We start from the raw sequence: 19,907 nt of genomic DNA, 5'->3' as shown, positions 1-19,907 counted from the left end.
GCTTGGTCCATCTCCTGTTACCTCCGTCTCCTCTTTTATCAAGTCCTGGCCCTGAGTCTGCAGAGCCATCTTTTCAAATGGGATCACATCAAGCATTATAGCCAATCCCCAAGAGTTGCAAACAGATTCCTTCTGTTGTGTGCTACCTTCTCATTCAAAAGAAATAGCATGTATAAAATTAAGGTGGCAGTATGGGCCCAAGTTTCCACAAGAAATAAAACGGGCGCCCCTCCGAGCTGGACGCCCGTTTTTCGCGCCTAAAACGGCGCCTAAAAAAATCCTCGGTATTCTCCACCTACCTGCAGGTCCTCTGGCCCTCGGCGCAGCCAGCACGAGCTGTGGGGGGGGCGGAGCCAGGTCCCTGCGCTGAAAACAGTGCCGGGACCTCTGCACATGCGCGCTACAGTCGGCACGCAAGTGCAGTAGCTCCAGGCGCCGAACTGTGTGGGAGGGGCCCGAAGCACGCAGCCCCTAGCCCTGGCTGAATGGCCTCACTGGGGCTGCGTGAATAAGGCTCCTCCCACGGCCAGCTCCTGCTCCCCGCCCCCGACAAGACCCGACACCCACTCCCCCCCCCGTCACCGCCGACCAGACCCGACTCGACACCCGCTCCCCCCCCCCCCCGCGACTGACCCGACCCGCGCTCCTGTTCCGCGACCCGACCCGCCCCACCCCCCCCCCCCCGCACTGGACCCGACTCCCGGACTGGATCCGATCCGACCTGACCTCTCCCTTAACCCCTCCCCGTTCTCTCTCTCTCTCTCCCCCTCCCGCTCAGCGGCACGAACGGCTGCAGAATTCTGCCTGGCTGAAGCACTTTCACACAGGTAGGAAGATGGTTTATTTAATCTTTTCTTGGCTAATAAATTTTATTCAGGTTGGATTTATTTGTATAATATTTGTAGAAGTATAAATAAGGATTTATTGTCGAATTTAATGAGTTCCCTCCCCCCCACCTCGTTCTGGACGCCTAATTTGTAACCTGCGCCTGATTTTTTAATGTGTAGAACAGGTTTTTTCAGTGCTACAAAAACCTTCACTGGCTCCATTCTACTTTAGTTTGGAGTACATTTTCACTGTGGAAACTTTCAAATCAGGCGCCAGTGGCCGGACGCGCCCCCTTTTGAAGAAAAAATTATGTTCTAAACTAGAACTGTTCTACCTGACTAGAACTGCAGAAAAAAAAATGTGGAGAATTGCGATTTCTAAAATAGTCCGTTCTCCACCAGTTGCTCCTAAAAATCAGGCGCGAATCATGTGAAAACTTGGGCCCTATGTGCCTGTAATCTGCTTACCCCATATGTGATGGTGCCTTCTGTAGGGATTGTGAGGACAGTTACATGCAGCATGCATGTGTTGGTCATGAAGGAGTTGGCAACGGTTTATTTTGTGCATTCCTTTGTTACCATTCATAGGGCTAGATTTTAGGTTTTTCTATTTTCAGGGCGAAAATGGAAGCAGGGCGGGAAAGTTACCGGCCTTCAGTAAGGAAGTTTGGGCATCTGGGCCCTGCGCCAGGGTGCATAGCGCTAAGGAAGGTGTTGTACAACTTTCGTGGTGTAAGGAAGAAAAACTCGAGAACTAAAGTGCCGGGCCATGTGCGCTCCGAGAGAGGCCTGGTGGTGGAGGGGGAACCTTAAAAACCCCCCACAAAAACATTCCCAAAACTTTTCCCACGCCACCACAACACAAATTGCTAAAAAAAATTAAAAGAACAAACACTCGCACTTACCTTTACAGCACATTAGCTTCATCACCGCCGTCGGCATGGCTGGACCACTCTGATTTCCCAGTTGGTCATTGCGAGGCGCAATTCCAGGCATACAGGTCGGGCAGGAGTCAAAACTCGGATGGTGTCGCAAGGAGAGGCGTTGCACACCCAGCGCTGCTCTTCCCAGCGGTGCTGCTCAGCACAGCCGCAAAACTGGACCCGAGGATCACGACTGGACGCAGGAGACCTCACTGTCACATTTCACGCCGGTCTGGGGCGAAACCCAGAGCGCAAGGGACCGGAGAATTCTGCCCATAGAATCATAGAATCATAGTTACAGCGCAGAAGAAGGCCATTCAGCCCGTTAAGCCCATGCGAACTCTCAGCTAATCCCACTCCCCTGCCCTTTCCGCGTAGCGCTGCAAATTGCTTTCCTTCAGATACTTATCCAAATCCATTTTGAAATATTAAATTGAGTCTGCCTCCACCACCCTTTGAGACAGTGCACTCCAGATCTTAACCACTCACTGTGTAAAAAATTTTTCTTACGTCGCCTTTGTTTTCTTTTACCAATCACCTTAAATCTGTGTCCTCTGGTTCTCAACCCTTCTGCCAATTGGAACAGTTTCTCTCTATCTACTCTGTTGAGATCTCTCATGATTTTGAACACCTCTATAAAATCTCCTCTCGATCTTACATCAGAATATAAGAACATAAGAAATAGGAGTAAGAGTAGGCCATTTAGCCCCTCAAGCCTGCTCCGCCATTTAATAAGATCATGGCTGATCTGATCTTGGGCTTAGCTTCACTCGCCTGCCCAAAGGAGAACAACCTTAGCCTCTCCAGTCTATTAATGTAACTGAAGTCCCTCATTCCTGGAATCATTTTCATAAATCATTTCTACACTTTCTCGAAGGCCTTCACATCCTTCCTAAAGTGTGGTGCCCAGAATTCCACATAGTACTCCAGTTGGTGCCGAATAATGTTTTATCCAGGTTCATTATAGTTTCCAGACTTTTGTACCACCAGCCAGTGTAAAGTCCTGTCCCCTCAGTACAGATTCACACGAGGCATGTAGTGAAGTCAAGGTCACTCTGGACCTGCACCTTTATTTCACAGCTCTGGAATGCTGCACTTGCCTGAGACCTGTCCTTATATACCTGTCTCTTGCAAGTGCACCCCTGGTGGTAAGGTATGCTGGTGGTTACAGGTCATATCTTATTACAGTCATGTATAGCATGTTAGGATACAGTTATATATAATAATGTAAGATACATGACATCACCCTCCCCCAAGATCTTATTGTCTTTATAGGTTCAGTCTCTCAGGTGGCCTACGCTCTCGCGTGGAACGCCTGAGTTGTGGTTCAGTTGTTTGCCTTGGTGTCTGTTTTGCTTTGGGTGTGGTTGCTGGTATCTCGCCTGGGTTGTCTGTTTTGATTGGTGTGATTGTTGTTGACTCGCCTGGGCTGTCTGTTGGGATTGCCCTTTCCTCAGGTTGTTCCCTCTGTCTGTCCACCAGGTGTGGTGTGAATTCCACATTGTAGTCTGCCTCTGGTTCCGCAGTGTTGTTGGTAAATCTGCTTTTGACTTGGTCTACATGCCTCTGGCAGGTATTGCTATTGTCCATTTGTACTACCAGTAGCCTGTTTCCTTCTTTGCCCATTACTGTCCCTGCAAGCCATTTGGGATCCCTGCCATAGTTTAGTACAAACACTTTGCCCCCTATCTCATTCCATCTCCCCCTCGAATTTCTGTCATGGTACTCAGTCAGCTTACAGGGCTTTGCCTCAACGATTTCGTGCATGTCTGGGAGGATTAATGAGAGCCTTGTTTTTAAAGTCCTTTTCATCAACAGTTGCGCCGGGGGGATCCCAGTCAATGAGTGCGGACGAGATCTGTATGCCAGCAGCAGTCGCGACAGGCGACCGTTCAGCGTGGGACCTTGGATTTTAAGCATGCCTTGTTTAATGATTTGCACTGCTCTCTCCGCCTGGCCGTTGGAGGTCGGCTTGAACGTGCCATCTTGACGTGATTTATGCCGTGGTCAATTATAAAGTCTTGGAATTCTGCACTGGTGAAGCACGGACCATTGTCACTGACCAATATGTCAGGGATTCCGTGCGTTGCAAACATGGTTGCGAGGCTCTCCACAGTGGTGGAAGTTGTGCTCGAGTTTAAATTGGTGCATTCGATCCACTTTGAAAATGCATCTACAACTACGAGGAACATATTGCCCATGAATGGGCCCGCATAGTCTACGTGCACCCGCGATCACGGTTTCGTAGGCCAGGGCCAGGGGCTCAGTGGAGCCTCCCTGGGAGCATTGCTGAGTTGGGCACAAATGGTGCACCTTCGGACACAGAGCTCCAAGTCCCGCGCTAATACCAGGCCACCAGATGTGGGATCTGGCTATGGCCTTCATGAGAACGATCCCCGGGTGCTCGCGGTGGAGCCCCCGGACAATTGCCTCTCTGCCTCGCAGAGGCATGACTACTCGGCTGCCTCACATCAGGCAGTCTGCTTGTAGTGATAGCTCATGCATGCGACTGTGAAAGGGTTTTAATTCCTGGAGGCAGGCATCGCGAGCCTCTACCCAGTCACCGGTTAGGACACATCTTTTTACGAAGGATAACGTGGGGTTGCTGGCCGTCCAGGCTCTGATTTGGCGAGCCATCATGGGCGAACCTGTGGACTCAAAGGCATTGATTGCCATGACTATCTCACAGTTCTGTTTGTCAGACCCTTCCGTGGTTGCCAGGGGTAGCTTGCTGAGCGCGTCGGCACAGTTGTCTGTGCCTGGTCAGTGCCTTATGGTATCGTCATATGACGCCAGCATGAGTGCCTACCGTTGAATTTGCGCCAAGGCGTTGGCATTTATTGCCTTGCTCTCGGATAGGAGGGACATGAGGGGCTTGTGGTTGGTTTCTAACGCGAACTTGGCCCCGAAAAGGTATTGGTGCATCTTTTTGACACCGTACACGCATGCGAGCGCCTCCTTCTCTACCATTCCGTACCCGCGTTCTGCCCGCGAAAGTGACCTGGAGGCATAAGCTATGGGTTGTAATTTGCCCGCACTATTGACATGTTGCAAAACGCACCCGACCCCATACGCTGACGCATCGCATGTGAGAACTAGCTTTTTACCTGGATCAAAGAAAGTCAAAACACTGTGGGAACACAGAAGTTTGCGTGCCTTAATGACGCCGCGTTCCTGGGTGTCCCCCCAAAACCAATCGCACCCCTTCCTGAGTAGCATGTGGAGAGGCTCCAGCAGCGTGCTTAAGTTCTGCATAAAGTTCCCAAAGTAATTGAGTAGCCCGAGAAAGGCGCGCAGTTCTGAGACATTCCGGGGCCTGGGTGCCAGGCGAATTGCTTCTGTTTTGGACTCTGTTGGGCGGATTCCATCAGCGGCAATCCTTCTGCCCAAAAATTCAACCTCGGGTGCGAGAAACAGGCACTTGGATTTCTTGACTCGTCGGCCTACCCGATCCAACTGCTTTAGTACTTCCTCCAAATTACGGAGATGGGAGTCGGTGTCCCTGCCCGTGATAAGTATGTCGTCTTGAAATACAACCGTCCCCGGGATGGACTTGAGCAGACTCTCCATGTTGCGCTGGAATATGGCAGCTACCGACCTGATGCCGAATGGGCATCGATTGTACATGAAAAGGCCTCGATGTGTGTTGATGGTGGTGAGTAGCTTGGATTCCTCGGTCAATTCTTGCGTCATATACGCAGATGCGAGGTCTAGTTTTGAGAAAAGTTTACTTCCAGCCAATGTGGCAAATAAGTCCTCCTCTCTGGGCAGCGGATACTGGTCCTGTAGGGAGACTCTGTTTATGGTAGATTTGTAGTCCCCACAGATACGTACGGATCCATCAAGCTTCATGACTGGGACGATGGGACTTGCCCAGTCGCTAAATTCCACAGGTGATATAATGCCTTCCCGCAGAAGCCTGTCTAGTTCATGTTCAATCTTTTCCCTCATCACATAGGGTACAGCTCTGGCCTTGTGATGGACCGATCTAGCATCCTGTGTGATGTCGATTTTGACTTTGGCCCCTTTGAAAGTGCCCACATCTGGCTGAAAGAGATGTTCAAATCGCTTTATAACTGTTGAGCAGGAGGCCCATTCCTCTAATGACATGGCATGGACATCATCCCATTTCCAGTTTAGTTTTACCAGCCAGCTTCTCCCCAGCAGTGCTGGGGGGTCTCCGGGGACAATCCACAGGGGAAGTCGGTTCACTGTCCCTTTGTGTGTGACAGAGAGCATGGCGCTGCCAAGGACTGGTACAATTTCTTTGGTATAGGTCCTTAGTTTGGTGCCAACCTTTGTGAGTTTTGGTCTGTCTCTTTTATGCGGCCACAGTTGTTCAAATTGTTGAGCGCCCATGAGAGATTGACTTGCTCCCGTATCCAGCTCCATGTTGACAGATATCCCGTTGAGTAGGACCCTCATCATTATAGGAGGCGTCCTGTCGTAGGAGCAGCGGCCATTGATCATGTTGACCCGCTGTACATCGGTGTCCCGGGTACTGTCCCCACCATCTTCTGGTCCGCTTTCCGACCCATCCGATTCGTATACCAGCCGAGCTGCCGTTTTTTTGCACATACGGGCCAAATGCCCTGTATATTCACAATTTCTGCAAACAGCCTGCTGAAATCGACATCCCCTTGACGAGTACCCACCCCCACACCTCCAGCACAGACCTGATCCATTGGTTAAAGAGTTTCCAAAGAATGAGCTGCGTCTGGCTGATCTCTCTTGAGCTTCTTTCAGTTTGTAGTTGATTTCTCGCATTGTGGTTGATGAGGTGTGAACGGCCGTTCCTGTCGCCATTGATGACTTCTGTTGCCATTGCTTGCTGTCAAGAGCCTGTTCTCCCGGTTTTGTCTGTGTGTGGGTGTAGCAGCTTGTTTAGTGCTGTGAACTTCTTGTTCCGATATTTCGTTAGTTGTCGTACCTACATTGTAAATCAACCTCGTTTCTTCTTCCCCTACCAAGAATGTCTGTGCAACCAGTGCTGGCTGCCTCGAAGGTCAGGTTCTTGGTCTCTTTGAGCTTTTGGAATATGCCTGCGTGGCCTATTTCTTCAAAGAAAAGGTCTCTCAGCATTTCTCTCCTCAGTTCATCGGAGAACTCACATAAACTAGCCAACCTCCGAAGTTCCACCACGAAGTCGGGTATGTTCTGGCCCACGCAGCATCTATAGTTGTCGAACCTGTGTCTGGCCATGTGTAGGCTGCTCGCTGGCTTCAGGTGGTCTCTTACCAGTGTGCTCAATTCTTCAAACGACTTGCTTGCTGGTTTCTCGGGTGCCAACAGATCCTTCATTAAAGCGTATGTTTTCGAGCCACAGCTGGTCAAGAGATGGGCTCTTCTCTTGTCTGCCTTATCATCGCCTAACCAGTCTTTGGTTACAAAGCTTTGCTAGAGCCTTTATAGAAAGTCCTCCCAATTGTCTCCCGCATTGTACTTTTCATCTGATCCATTGTTCGCCATTCTGTGGATTCTGTAATCCGGTAACCCGTCGCCACTGTAAAGTCCTGTCCCCTCAGTACAGATTCACACAAGGCATGCAGTGAAGTCAAGGTCACTCTGGACCTGCACCTTTATTTCACAGCTCTGGAATGCTGCACTTGCCTGAGACCTGTCCTTATATACCTGTCTCTTGCAAGTGCACCCCTGGTGGTAAGGTATGCTGGTGGTTACAGGTCATATCTTATTACAGTCATGTATAGCATGTTAGGATACAGTTATATATAATAATATAAGATACATGACAACCAGGAAATCATTTCTACCACCATTACCGCCCCTCCAGGGCATGAACAGAGGCGGCAACATACCGAAAATCCAGCCCTATACCTCTATTTATGAAGCCCGGGATCCCGTGAGCTTTTTTAAATGCTTTCTCAATCTGCCCTGCCACTTCAACGATTTATGCACACATGCCCGCAGGTCTCTCTGTTCGTGCACTTCCTTCAGGATTTTATCATTTCGGTTATATGTCCTCTTCCCTTTTTTTCTACCAAAATGCATAACTTCACACTTTTTAGCGATAAATTTAATTTACCACATGTCCATCCTGTAAAGTCCTTACTCTACAGTGTGAAACCACACGAGGCACATTCTGGGGACAAGGTCACTCTGTGACCTTAACTTTTTATTTCAGGACTCCAGATAACGATGACCCTGCGTGGGACCTCCCTTTTTATACCTGTGTGATCAGGTAAGGAGTGTCTCCCACAAATTCACCCCTTGTGGTCAAGGTGTGCATCTAGGTTGAGTGTATACAGTAATACAGTGGTGTTACATTGTGATTACATACATGATATCACCTCCCCCCACAAAGTCTTATTGGGATCATAGGTTTAGTCTTTCAGGTGGCCTACGCTCCCTCGTGGAGCGCCGCAGTTGGGGCTCTGGTTGTTGGACACTAACGTGAGTGTCTGTCATCTGTGGTGATTCCGGCTGACCGCAGGGACTGTGCATTCTTCTGATTGCTCTTGTTGCTCGTTCACTGGCGGTGTTGTGAGCTCCATCTCATGGTCTTCTTCAGGTTCCTCCGTGTCGATGCTGAACCTTTTTTTTTACTTGGTCCAGATGCTTACGGCACATCTGACCATTGTTGAGTTTTACCACGATGACCCTATTCCCCTCTTTTTCACTTACAGTGCCCTCACGCCATTTGGGCCCCATGACGTGATTGAGGATGAATACAGGATCATTTATTTCTATACATCTCCCCCGCGTATTACGGTCATGGTACTCGATTTGTGACTTGCGCTTGCCCTCAACTATGTTGGTCAGGACTGGGTGAACGAGGGACAACTGAGTTTTGAGTGTCCATTTCATTAGGAGCTCTGCGGGCAGGACCCCCGTGAGCGAGTGCGGTCGGGATCTATAGGCCAACAGGAGACGCAGATAAGCGGCATTGTAGGGAGGGTCCTTGAATCCTGAGCATACCTTGCTTAATGGTTTGGACCGCACGTCCCACCTGGCCATTGAAGACCGGCTTGAAAGGCGCAATCCTGACGTGGTTGATGCCATTGCCCGACATAAACTCTCGGAATTCGGAGCTTGTGAAACATGGGCCATTATCACTAACCAGGATGTCCGGCAAGCCATGGGTTGCAAAGATCGCACGTAGGCTTTCCACGGTGGTGGATGACATGCATGAATTTAGAATGATGCACTCGATCCATTTCGAGTATGCATCTACCACAATGAGGAACATTTTTCCCATGAACGGGCCTGCGTAGTCAACATGAATGTGTGACCATGACCTGGTGGGCCAGGGCCACAGACTGAACGGGGCCTCCCTGGGGGCATTACCCAGCTGGGCACACGTCGTGCACCTGCAAACACAGTGTTCCAGGTCACCAAGGCATCGACAGCCATGACCATCTCGGCGCTTTGCTCCGCTGACCCCTCAGTGGTGGCCAGTGGAAGCCTGCTGAGCGCATCAGTGCAATTTTCAGGCCACCAAACGTGTAACTGGGCAATGGTCGTCATCAGCACAATGCTTGGGTGCTCGCTGTGGAGTTCCCTGATGAATGCCTCCCTGCCCTTAAGGGGCATAACGACCCGCTGCCCCATACTAGGCAGTCGGCTTGGATAAAGACCTCATCCATCTGTCTGTGGAACGGTCTGACCTCCTCAGGGCATGCTCCGTGTGCGGGCACCCAATCCCCAGTCAGGACACATTTCTTACTCGGGGATAGGAGGGGATCTTTGTTGGTCCAGATTTTGATCTGGCGGGCTGTGATGGGGGAGCCTGCGCTGTCAAAGGCATCGACAGCCATGACCATCTCAGCGCTTTGCTCCGCTGACCCCTCAGTGGTGGCCAGTGGAAGCCTGCTGAGTGCATCAGTGCAATTTTCAGTGCCGGCCGGTGCCGGATGGAGTAGTCATAAGCAGCCAGCGTGAGAGCCCATCGCTGTATGCGAGCTGATGCATTGGCATTGATAGCTTTGCTGTCTGACAATATGGATGTTAATGGCTTGTGGTCCGTCTCTAATTCAAACTTCCTACCAAAGAGGTACTGATGCATTTTTTTGACACCATAGACACATGCAAGGGCTTCCTTCTCGACCATCCCATATCCCCGTTCTGCTTGAGAGAGCGACCTGGAGGCATAAGCCACAGGTTGTAGTTGACCCTCAGCATTGCCCTGCTGCAACACGCACCCAACCCCATAGGATGATGTATCACATGTCAGAACCAATTTTTTACAGGGGTCGTACAGGGTCAACAACTTGTTTGAACAAAGTAGATTCCGCGCTAGATAAAAAGCCTGCTCCTGACAGTCCCCCCAAAACCAATCGCAACCCTTACGTGCAGCGGCTCCAACAATGTGCTCAAGTTCAGTAGAAAGTTCCCGAAATAGTTCAACAGTCCCAGGAATGAACGCAACTTCGATGTGTTGCACGGCCTGGGTGCTCGTCGAATCGCCTCTGGTTTGGAATCGGTGGGCCGAATCCCATCTGCAGCAACCCTCCTGCCCAGAAACTCAACCTCAGGAGCTAAGAACACACGTTTAGACTTCTTGAGTCGCAGGCCTACCTGGTCCAGTCTGCGTAGCACCTCCTCCAGGTTGTGAGGTGTTCCTCGGTGTCTCGACCCGTGATGAGGATGTCATCCTGGAATGCGATCGTTCCAGGAATGGATTTAAGCAGGCTTTCCATGTTTCGTTGAAAAATCGCGCCCGCTGATCGAATGCCAAACGGGCACCTGTTACAGACGAACAGTTCCTTGTGTGTGGTGATGGTGGTCAGTAGTTTAGATTCGTCGGCCAGTTCCTGGGTCATATAGGCTGAAGTGAGGTCCAACTTGGTGAACAGCTTGCCGCCTGCCAGCGTGGTGAAGAGGTCCTCCAATTTCGGGAGCGAGTATTGATCTTGTAGGGATACCTGATTGATGGTGGCCTTGTAGTCACCACAGATCCTGACAGAGCCATCCGCTTTTAGAACGGGAACGATGGGGCTTGTCCAGTCGCTGAATTCAACAGGCGAGATGGTGCCCTCTCTCAACAGTTGGTCCAATTCGCTGTCGATCTTTTCCCGCATCACATACAGCACCGCTCTGGCATTGTGGTGCACTGGCCTGGCATCCGGGGTGATGTAGAAACATAGAAACAGAGAAAATAAGTGCAGGAGCAGGCCATTCAGCCCTTCTAGCCTGCACCGCCATTCAATGAGTTCATGGCTGAACATGAAACTTCAGTACCCACTTCCTGCTTTCACGCCATACCCCTTGATCCTCCGAGTAGTAAGGACTTCATCTAACTCCCTTTTGAATATATTTAGTGAATTGGCCTCAACTACTTCCTGTGGTAGAGAATTCCACAGGTTCACCACTCTCTGGGTGAAGAAGTTTCTCCTTATCTCGGTCCTAAATGGCTTACCCCTTATCCTTAGACTGTGACCCCTGGTTCTGGACTTCCCCAACATTGGGAACATTCTTCCTGCATCCAACCTGTCCAAACCCGTCAGAATTTTAAACGTTTCTATGAGGTCCCCTCTCACTCTTCTGAACTCCAGTGAATACAAGCCCAGTTGATCCAGTCTTTCTTGATAGGTCAGTCCCACCATCCTGGGAATCAGTCTGGTGAATCTTCGCTGCACTCCCTCAATAGCAAGAATGTCCTTCCTCAAGTTAGGAGATCAAAACTGTACACAATACTCCAGGTGTGGCCTCACCAAGGCTCTGTACAACTGTAGCAACACCTCCCTGCCCCTGTAATCAAATCCCCTCGCTATGAAGGCCAACATGCCATTTGCTTTCTTAACCGCCTGCTGTACCTGCATGCCAACCTTCAATGACTGATGTACCATGACACCCAGGTCTCGTTGCATCTTCCCTTTTCCTAATCTGTCACCATTCAGATAATAGTCTGTCTCTCTGTTTTTACCACCAAAGTGGATAACCTCACATTTATCCACATTATACTTCATCTGCCACGCATTTGCCCACTCACCTAACCTATCCAAGTCACTCTGTAGCCTCATAGCATCCTCCTCGCAGCTCACACTGCCACCCAACTTAGTGTCATCCGCAAATTTGGAGATACTACATTTAATCCCCTCGTCTAAATCATTAATGTACAATGTAAACAGCTGGGGCCCCAGCACAGAACCCTGCGGTACCCCACTAGTCACTGCCTGCCATTCCGAAAAGTACCTATTTACTCCTACTCTTTGCTTCCTGTCTGACAACCAGTTCTCAATCCACGTCAGCACACTACCCCCAATCCCATGTGCTTTAACTTTGCACATTAATCTCCTGTGTGGGACCTTGTCGAAAGCCTTCTGAAAGTCCAAATATACCACATCAACTGGTACTCCTTTGTCCACTTTATTGGAAACATCCTCAAAAAATTCCAGAAGATTTGTCAAGCATGATCTCCCTTTCACAAATCCATGCTGACTTGGACCTATCATGTCACCATTTTCCAAATGCGCTGCTATGACATCCTTAATAATTGATTCCATCATTTTACTCACTACTGAGGTCAGGCTGACCGGTCTATAATTCCCTGCTTTCTCTCTCCCTCCTTTTTTAAAAAGTGGGGTTACATTGGCTACCCTCCACTCGATAGGAACTGATCCAGAGTCAATGGAATGTTGGAAAATGACTGTCAATGCATCCGCTATTTCCAAGGCCACCTCCTTAAGTACTCTGGGATGCAGTCCATCAGGCCCTGGGGATTTATCGGCCTTCAATCCCATCAATTTCCCCAACACAATTTCCCGACTAATAAAGATTTCCCTCAGTTCCTCCTCCTTACTTTAGTGCCTTTGGAAGTCCCGACACCAGGTTGGAATAGTGAATCGAATTGTTGTAGGACTTGTGATTAGGAACTTCGCTCCACAGATGACATTGCATGAACATCCCCCCATTTCCAGTTCATCTAACCAACTCCTCCCCAACAGTGCGGGACCATTGCCCGGGACAATCCAGAGCGGCAGCCGATTCACTAACCCATTGTGTGTGACAGCCAACATTGCACTGCCTAGCACCGGAATGATTTCTTTAGTGTAAGTCCATAATTGTGTCTCAATACTTGATAATTTGGGTCTACTGACTTTAAGTGGCCACAGCTTCTCAAATTGCTTTACTCCCATGAGTGACTGGCTGGCCCCAGTGTCCAGCTCCATGTGTACAGGGATACCGTTTAATAAAACCCTCATCATCATTGGTGGCGTTCTGGTGTATGAACTGTGAGTATTCGCCACATGGACCCGCTGAACCTCAGCGTCCATCGATTCGCCCCAAAAGTCATCCTGCCTCAAAGAACCCTCTTCTGGTCCATCCGCCTCATATATTAGTCTGGTTGCAGACTTCCTGCACATTCGAGCTAAGTGGCCACTGAGATTGCAGTTCCTGCAGGCAAACTGTTGAAATCTGCAAGATCTAGCTGAGTGTTTTCCCCCACACCTCCAGCATGAGTTAAAGTTTCCATTGTTGGGAACAAGGGGACTATGGCCAGGCATTCCGCGCTGACTGTCCCTTTGATTGCTCTTAAGTACCCTATTGGTGGGTGTCAATGGCCCCATCCCGGGCTGCATTGTCTACTGTGATGGCGAGAATGTCCGTTCAGCCTGCTATTGTCTGTGTTGAAGTCCTGCTCTGGGGTCTATTGCTTCGGACTGCCCCTGCCCGCCTGCGGGGCTCTGAGTCGCATTTGTGATGTTGACTCCCTGATCCATCGGCGCGTTAGAGGCAGAATTGCGCGCGTATATTATTTTCATCTCTTCCTCCTCCGAAATGAAAACTTGAACATCAACACCGCTGCTTCCAAGGTCAAATCCTTGGTCTCAATTAATTGGCGGAAAATTCCCACATGACCGATGCCCTCGATAAGGAAGTCCCTTAGCATCTCCCCCCTGCAGGCGTCTGTGAACTTACAGAGGCTGGCCAAACGCCGGAGGGCCGCTACAAAGTCCGGTATGCTCTGTCCTTCATGACATCGGTGGGTGTAGAATCTTTGCCGGGCCATGTGTATGCTACTCGCAGGTTTGAGGTGCTCCCCGATCAATTTGCTAAGTTCTTCAAAGGTTTTGTCCGCCGGCTTTTCGAGTGCTAGTAAGTCCTTCATGAGTGCGTAAGCCTTTGGTCCGCAGCTGGTCAAAAGATGAGCCCTTCGCTTGTCGGCCGGTGCATCCGTCAGCCATTCTTTCGTAATGAAGCTTTGCTGAAGCCTCTCGACAAAATCGTCCCAGTCCTCCCCAAAACAGTACCGTTCCTCTGTGCTACCGGTGGCCATTCTCGTGGGTTGTGAATTCCCGTTTCTCGTCGCCAATGTCAGGTCCTTACTCTACAGTATGAAACCACACGAGGCACATTCTGGGTTCAAGGTCACTCTGTGACCTTAACTCTTTATTCACAGGACTCCAAAGACGATGACCCTGCCTGGGACCTCTCTTTTTATACCTGTGTGATCAGGTAAGGAGTGTCCCCCACAAGTTCACCCCTTGTGGTCAAGGTGTGCATCTAGATTGAGTGTATACAGTAATACAGTGGTGTTACATTGTGGTTACATACATGACACATCCATTTCACCAGCTTGTCTGTCTTCCTGAAGTCTATCACTATCCTCCTCATTGTTCACTATACTTCCAAGCTTTGTGTCAACTGCAAATTTTGAAATTGTGCCCTGTACACCCATGTCTAAGTCATTAATATATATCAAGAAAAGCAGTGGTCCTAGTACAGACCCATGGAGAACATGTTTGTCTTCCTCCAGTTTGAAAAACAACCATTCAGCACGACTCTGTTTCCTGTCACTTAGCCAATTTTGTATCCATGCTGCCACTGTCCCTTTTATTCTATGGGCTTCAACTTTGCTGGCAAGCCTATAACGTGGTACTTTATCAAACACTTTTTGGATGCACCAAAATCCATATACACTACATCAACCGCATTGCCCTCATCAACCCTTATCAAAAAACCCGATCAAGTTAGTTAAACACGATTTGCCTTTAACAAATCTGTGCTGGCTTTCCTTAATTAATCTACACCTATCCAAGTGACTGTTAATTTTGTCCCTGATTACTGTTTCTAAAAGCTTCCCCACTACCGAGGTTAAACTGACTGGCCTGTAGTTGGTGGGTTTATCATTACACCCTTTTTTGAACAATGGTGTAACATTTGCAATTCTCCAGTCCTCCGGCACCACCCCCATATCTTTGGAAGATTGGAATCTTATGGCCAGTACCTCTGTGATTTCTGCCCGCAATTCCCTCAACATCCTAGGATGTATCCCATCCACTCCTGGTGATTTATTTACTTTAAGTACAGCCAGCCTTTCTAATACCTCCTCTTTATCAATGTTTATCCTATCAAGTGTCTCCACTACCTCATCCTTCACTATGTCCACTGCATCATCCTCTTCCTTGGTGAAGACAGATGCAAAGTACTCATTCAGAACCTTAGCCATACCCTCTGCCTCCATGCATCAGTCTCCTTTTTGGTTCCGAATAGGCCCCATCCCTCCTCTTACTACCCTTTTATTATTTATATCCCTATAGAAGACTTTTGAATAACCTTTTATGTTAACTGCCATTCTCTTTGTCCCTCTTATTTTCTTTATCACTTCTCCCCTGACCTTTCTATATATAGCCTGATTCTCGGATGTATTTGCAACCTGACATCTGTTGTATGCGCTCTATTTCTGCTTCATCATATTCTCTACCTGTTTCATCATCCAGGGAGCTCTGACTTTAGTTGCTCTACCTTTCCCCCTCATGGGAATTTACCCCGAACTATTTCCTCTTTAAAGGCAGCCCATTGTTTCAATACAGTTTTGCCCACCAATCTTTGACATTGTCCCAGCCTATCTTGTTCCTCCTGGAACAGCACATGAATATCTTCCTGCATTGCAGCTATGTTCTCAGGAAATTGATGCTGGCATTAATCCATTTGGCTCCGCCTGTCATATTGTTCTTCTCACTATCTTGGAAATCATATGACCAAAGTGGAAAAAGAGGAATTTACTCCTCTGTTGCACTTCAGCAGAGGCTCAATGGTAGCACTCTCATCTCTGAGGCAGAAGGTTGCAGTTTCAAGTCTCACAATCAGAGACTTGAGCACAAAATCCAGACTGACACTCTAGTGCAGTACTAATTTAGTGCATCACTCTCGGCGGTGCTCTTTTCGATGCGACATTAAACTGCGGCCTTGTCTGCCCTCTCAGGTGGACATAAAAGATCACATGGCACTATTTCAAAGAAGAGCAGGGGACTGTTCCCCAGTGTCCTGGCCAATATTTATTCCTCAACCAACATCACTAAAACAGATTTCAGGGGGCCCTGATCCTTATCTCAGTTCTTCTAGACATAATAAACCACTTCCACAGCAATCAATGAGCAGAAAATACAGGCAGCTACAAAATACTTCCAAAATTTTCCATTAAGCTCACAGATCCACTGTGCTTTAAACTGCTGCAAACCTTCACCACAACATCTTCCTCTCAAATAATGGGAATGTGCCCAATCGCAGGGCACTATGGGTAACTTGCACATGCCCACTTTAGACAGAAGACTTGAACTTGGGCATGTCGAGGTGTGTTTAAGTGCAGCGAACTTTTGGTGCATTCCACATCAACTGCTCTTCGGGTGCAGGGCTGAAGGAAAATCGACCCATTATATCACTCATTACTGGCCTATTTAGTCAAAAGTAACAAACATCAGGATAACTTAAGGCTCACCCCAGAAAAGGAAAGCTATGATTCAATTCCAAATGTTTCATAAATGGAAATATTGCACACAAATTGCTCTTCAAGTATCATAGTAAAATGAGAAACAGATTTTATTTCAAAGCAAATCATGTTTCGACAAGATAGCCTACCATGCAAAACTAATACATATGGGGGCTTCCCATTGTCTGTGTTACACATTTTTACATGGTTTACAGCTTCCATCTTTGGCTTCCTTACACTTTTATCTGACAGATTTTCTGCTCATTTGATTAATATCATGCTACGTATGTAATACAGAGTGCAACAAAGTAAAGGATTTCTGCTTTTCATTAATCTTCTCTTCTGTGTTTCAAAGGATGACAGAATAAATGTCAGGAATGCCCCAACATAACAAGCACCTCAGGGTATAGATAATGATGAGAAGCTTAGAAATGGAAGGGTTCTTTGATGTTTTAAGGTGTTTTTTTTAAATTTAGAATTGTATACTATTAAATAAAAACATATATAAACCTTTCATTGATAATATCATCCATTCAAAAAGATGCATTCTAAAAACATTCAAACTTTGGAAGCCCACATATTCATCCGTTAAAAGAACACATTTATATAATATTTAGGACCTGAGGACATCCCAAAGCGTTTTACAGTCAAATTAAAAATTCTCATCCTTATGTTCAAATCCCTCCATGGTCCTACCCCTCTCTCTCTGTAACATACTCTAGTCCATTAACCCTCTAAGAACTCTGTATTCCTCAAGCTCTGGCCTATTACACATTTCCAGCTCGTTTCACCCCACCATGGGTGGCTGTGCCTTCAGCCATCTCGGCCCTGAGCTCTGGAATTCTTTTGTTAAACCTCTCTACCTCCAACTCTCCTCAAAACCCTTCTCAAAACCTACCTCTTAGACTGAGGTTTTAGCCATCAATCCTAATATCTCCATCTTTGGTTCCGTTTCAATTTTTGTCTGATTACATTCCTGTGAAAAACTTTGGGACATTTTCCTACATTGAAGGTGCTTTATAAATGCAAGTTGTTGTTCTTGTTAACTGGAACACTTTGGTGGAAAAGAAGAAACTCTCCAACTAGGGAATCACAATAATGCAAGGACTCAAACAATTCAACTTATGGACACCAAATAAACAATAACTTTAAAGTGTTGGTATAAACAGAGCAAGCTGTAACTGGAAGCAATTATAAGAACCTGAAGGTTTCTTGAAATACTGCAACAGGGACACTGCTGGTAACGATAAAAGACAAAGAGATGGCTGGTTGGGGTCTACTTAACTTGGGGGAAATCAAATCATTTTGGGGGGAACTGTCACAATAAAGCCTTGAAATTGACAATGATCCGATCAATGACTTGTTTCCAACTGCTTCCCCATACTTGAAGTTTCCATCAGTCTGACTCCTGTCTCTTTCCTGTTTCTAGTTATGACACCTTACCTATCTCTGTTAATGTGGCACTATATATAGCCACAGAGGGTGGCATGTACCTTCATAAATTCTCTCCCTACCTGAAACTGTACAAGCTGTGCATTGCTTCTTGTACCACATTACATTCCTGTGCAGACTATCTCTATTTCTGCAATACTGGAGAGCTATTCTTCTCACTAGCAGTAAGAAAGTATTATCTTCTACTTCTTTGCTTTGAGTTGGAGCTGTCTTGGTAAATTCCCTGGAATATTGAATAGTCAACTGAGTCTAATTTGATATTCGTCACTTTATGAATGTTCTCTTATGTAAATCTCCATGGACTGAGCACTTGCACGCCACATGAATAGATATTGTTCTGTCATCCTTACATTGCCAATAACATGTCTTTAATATAATTTCTGCCACGCAAAGGGCTAGAAATTGATCAAAGGCTGCCACCGCCCATTTACTGGCCAAAAAACCGCGAAGATTCTGCAATTAACACCGGCGTAAAATTGATTAAAATTAGAAAAAAAATCAGCTCAGCAGGAAAAATGGGCGTTGCACGTGGATTATCGCCGGTCCTGGTCAAATTAAATCCAAGTCAGCCTCGGGAGGCAGGAAAGCACAAAAAATATTTTTTCAAAAAATAAAAAATAAAACATTGGAAAACATTCCGAGGACCCTTTTCCATTGCATTGCTGCAAATGAATTAGAAAAAAAATGTTCACTTACCTTTTTTTGCAGGGTTTCATACCTACTGTCCATTGAAAGGCTTGTCCGACTGGGCATTTTTTTTTCAACAAGTACGGATCACCGCTCCCATCAAACTCAGGTGAGAGCGGTTTTCCCAGCATTGCACGACGGCGGTCCGCTCCCGAGCGGTATTTCGAAACTGTCAGCATAAGGCCCTGATGAAATTCCCAACGAATGTAAGAATGCCCAAAACAAGGAAAAAGCGCCGAGAAACGTGGTGGTAGATGGATCAATTACGAGCACATAATCTTTTAACTGTCAACTTTATCTTTTGTCCATTACTGTCAACTAGCTAACCTATAGCTTTGAGTTCATACCTGCGTCCATGTCCCTTCTCTCTATGCCCACAACAATCTGTGTCTTTCACAATATTTTTGCAAGAATGGTTGTGATTTACACATAAAAGAATACAGCTGCTAAAGGTGAAAGTAATAATAAAAGCATTCAATATTTCATCGTAAAGACAGCAGATTTATCTGCATTCAATAAGCTTTCCCATATAGCAATCATGCTCCTCTTGGTCCCACAAAAATCTTTCAAAAATCTTACCTTTTCTCTTTGGCGCATACTGCAGTGCTCCCTTTAAGAACTACTGGTTAAATCTATGGAATTCTCTGTCCAGAGAGCTGTGGAGATTGGGGCATTAAATATATGCCGGTACAGCCAAGTAATCGGAGATAGACAGATGTTTGAGTGATAAGGAATAAGGGGTTATGGGGAGCTAGTTTTAGTTTCCCCTATGAGTGGAAATATCCTCTCTGCCTCCACCTTGTCTAGCCCCCTCATTATCTTATATGTTTTGATAAGATCACTTCTCATTCTTCTGAGCTCCAATGAGTATAGGCCCAACCTACTCAACCTACCTTCATAAGTCAACCCCCTCATCTCCAGAATCAACCTTGTGAACCTTCTCTGAACAGCCTCCAATGTAAGTATATCCTTCCTTAAATACAGAGACCAAAACTGTACGCAGTACTCCAGGTGTGGCCTCACCAATACCCTGTACAGTTGTAGCAGGATTTTTCTGGTTTTATACTCCATCCCCCTTGCAATAAAGACCAACATTCCGTTTGCCTTCCTGATTACTTGGCTGTACCGGCATACTCACTTTTTGTGTTTCATGAACAAGGACCCCAGATCCCTCTATACTGCAGCACTTTGCAATTTTTCTCCATTTAAATTATAATTTGCTTTTCTATTTTTTCTGCCAAAGTTGATAACCTCACATTTTCCCACATTATACTCCATCTGCCAAATTTTTTCCCATTCACTTATCCTGTCTATATCCCTTTGCAGATTTGTTGTGTCCTCCTCACA

This window comes from Pristiophorus japonicus, chromosome 2, assembly GCF_044704955.1.
Source record: "Pristiophorus japonicus isolate sPriJap1 chromosome 2, sPriJap1.hap1, whole genome shotgun sequence".
Taxonomy (NCBI): domain Eukaryota; kingdom Metazoa; phylum Chordata; class Chondrichthyes; family Pristiophoridae; genus Pristiophorus; species Pristiophorus japonicus.
The sequence above is the reverse complement of the archived record's forward strand: the minus strand, read 5'-3'. Positions refer to the sequence as shown.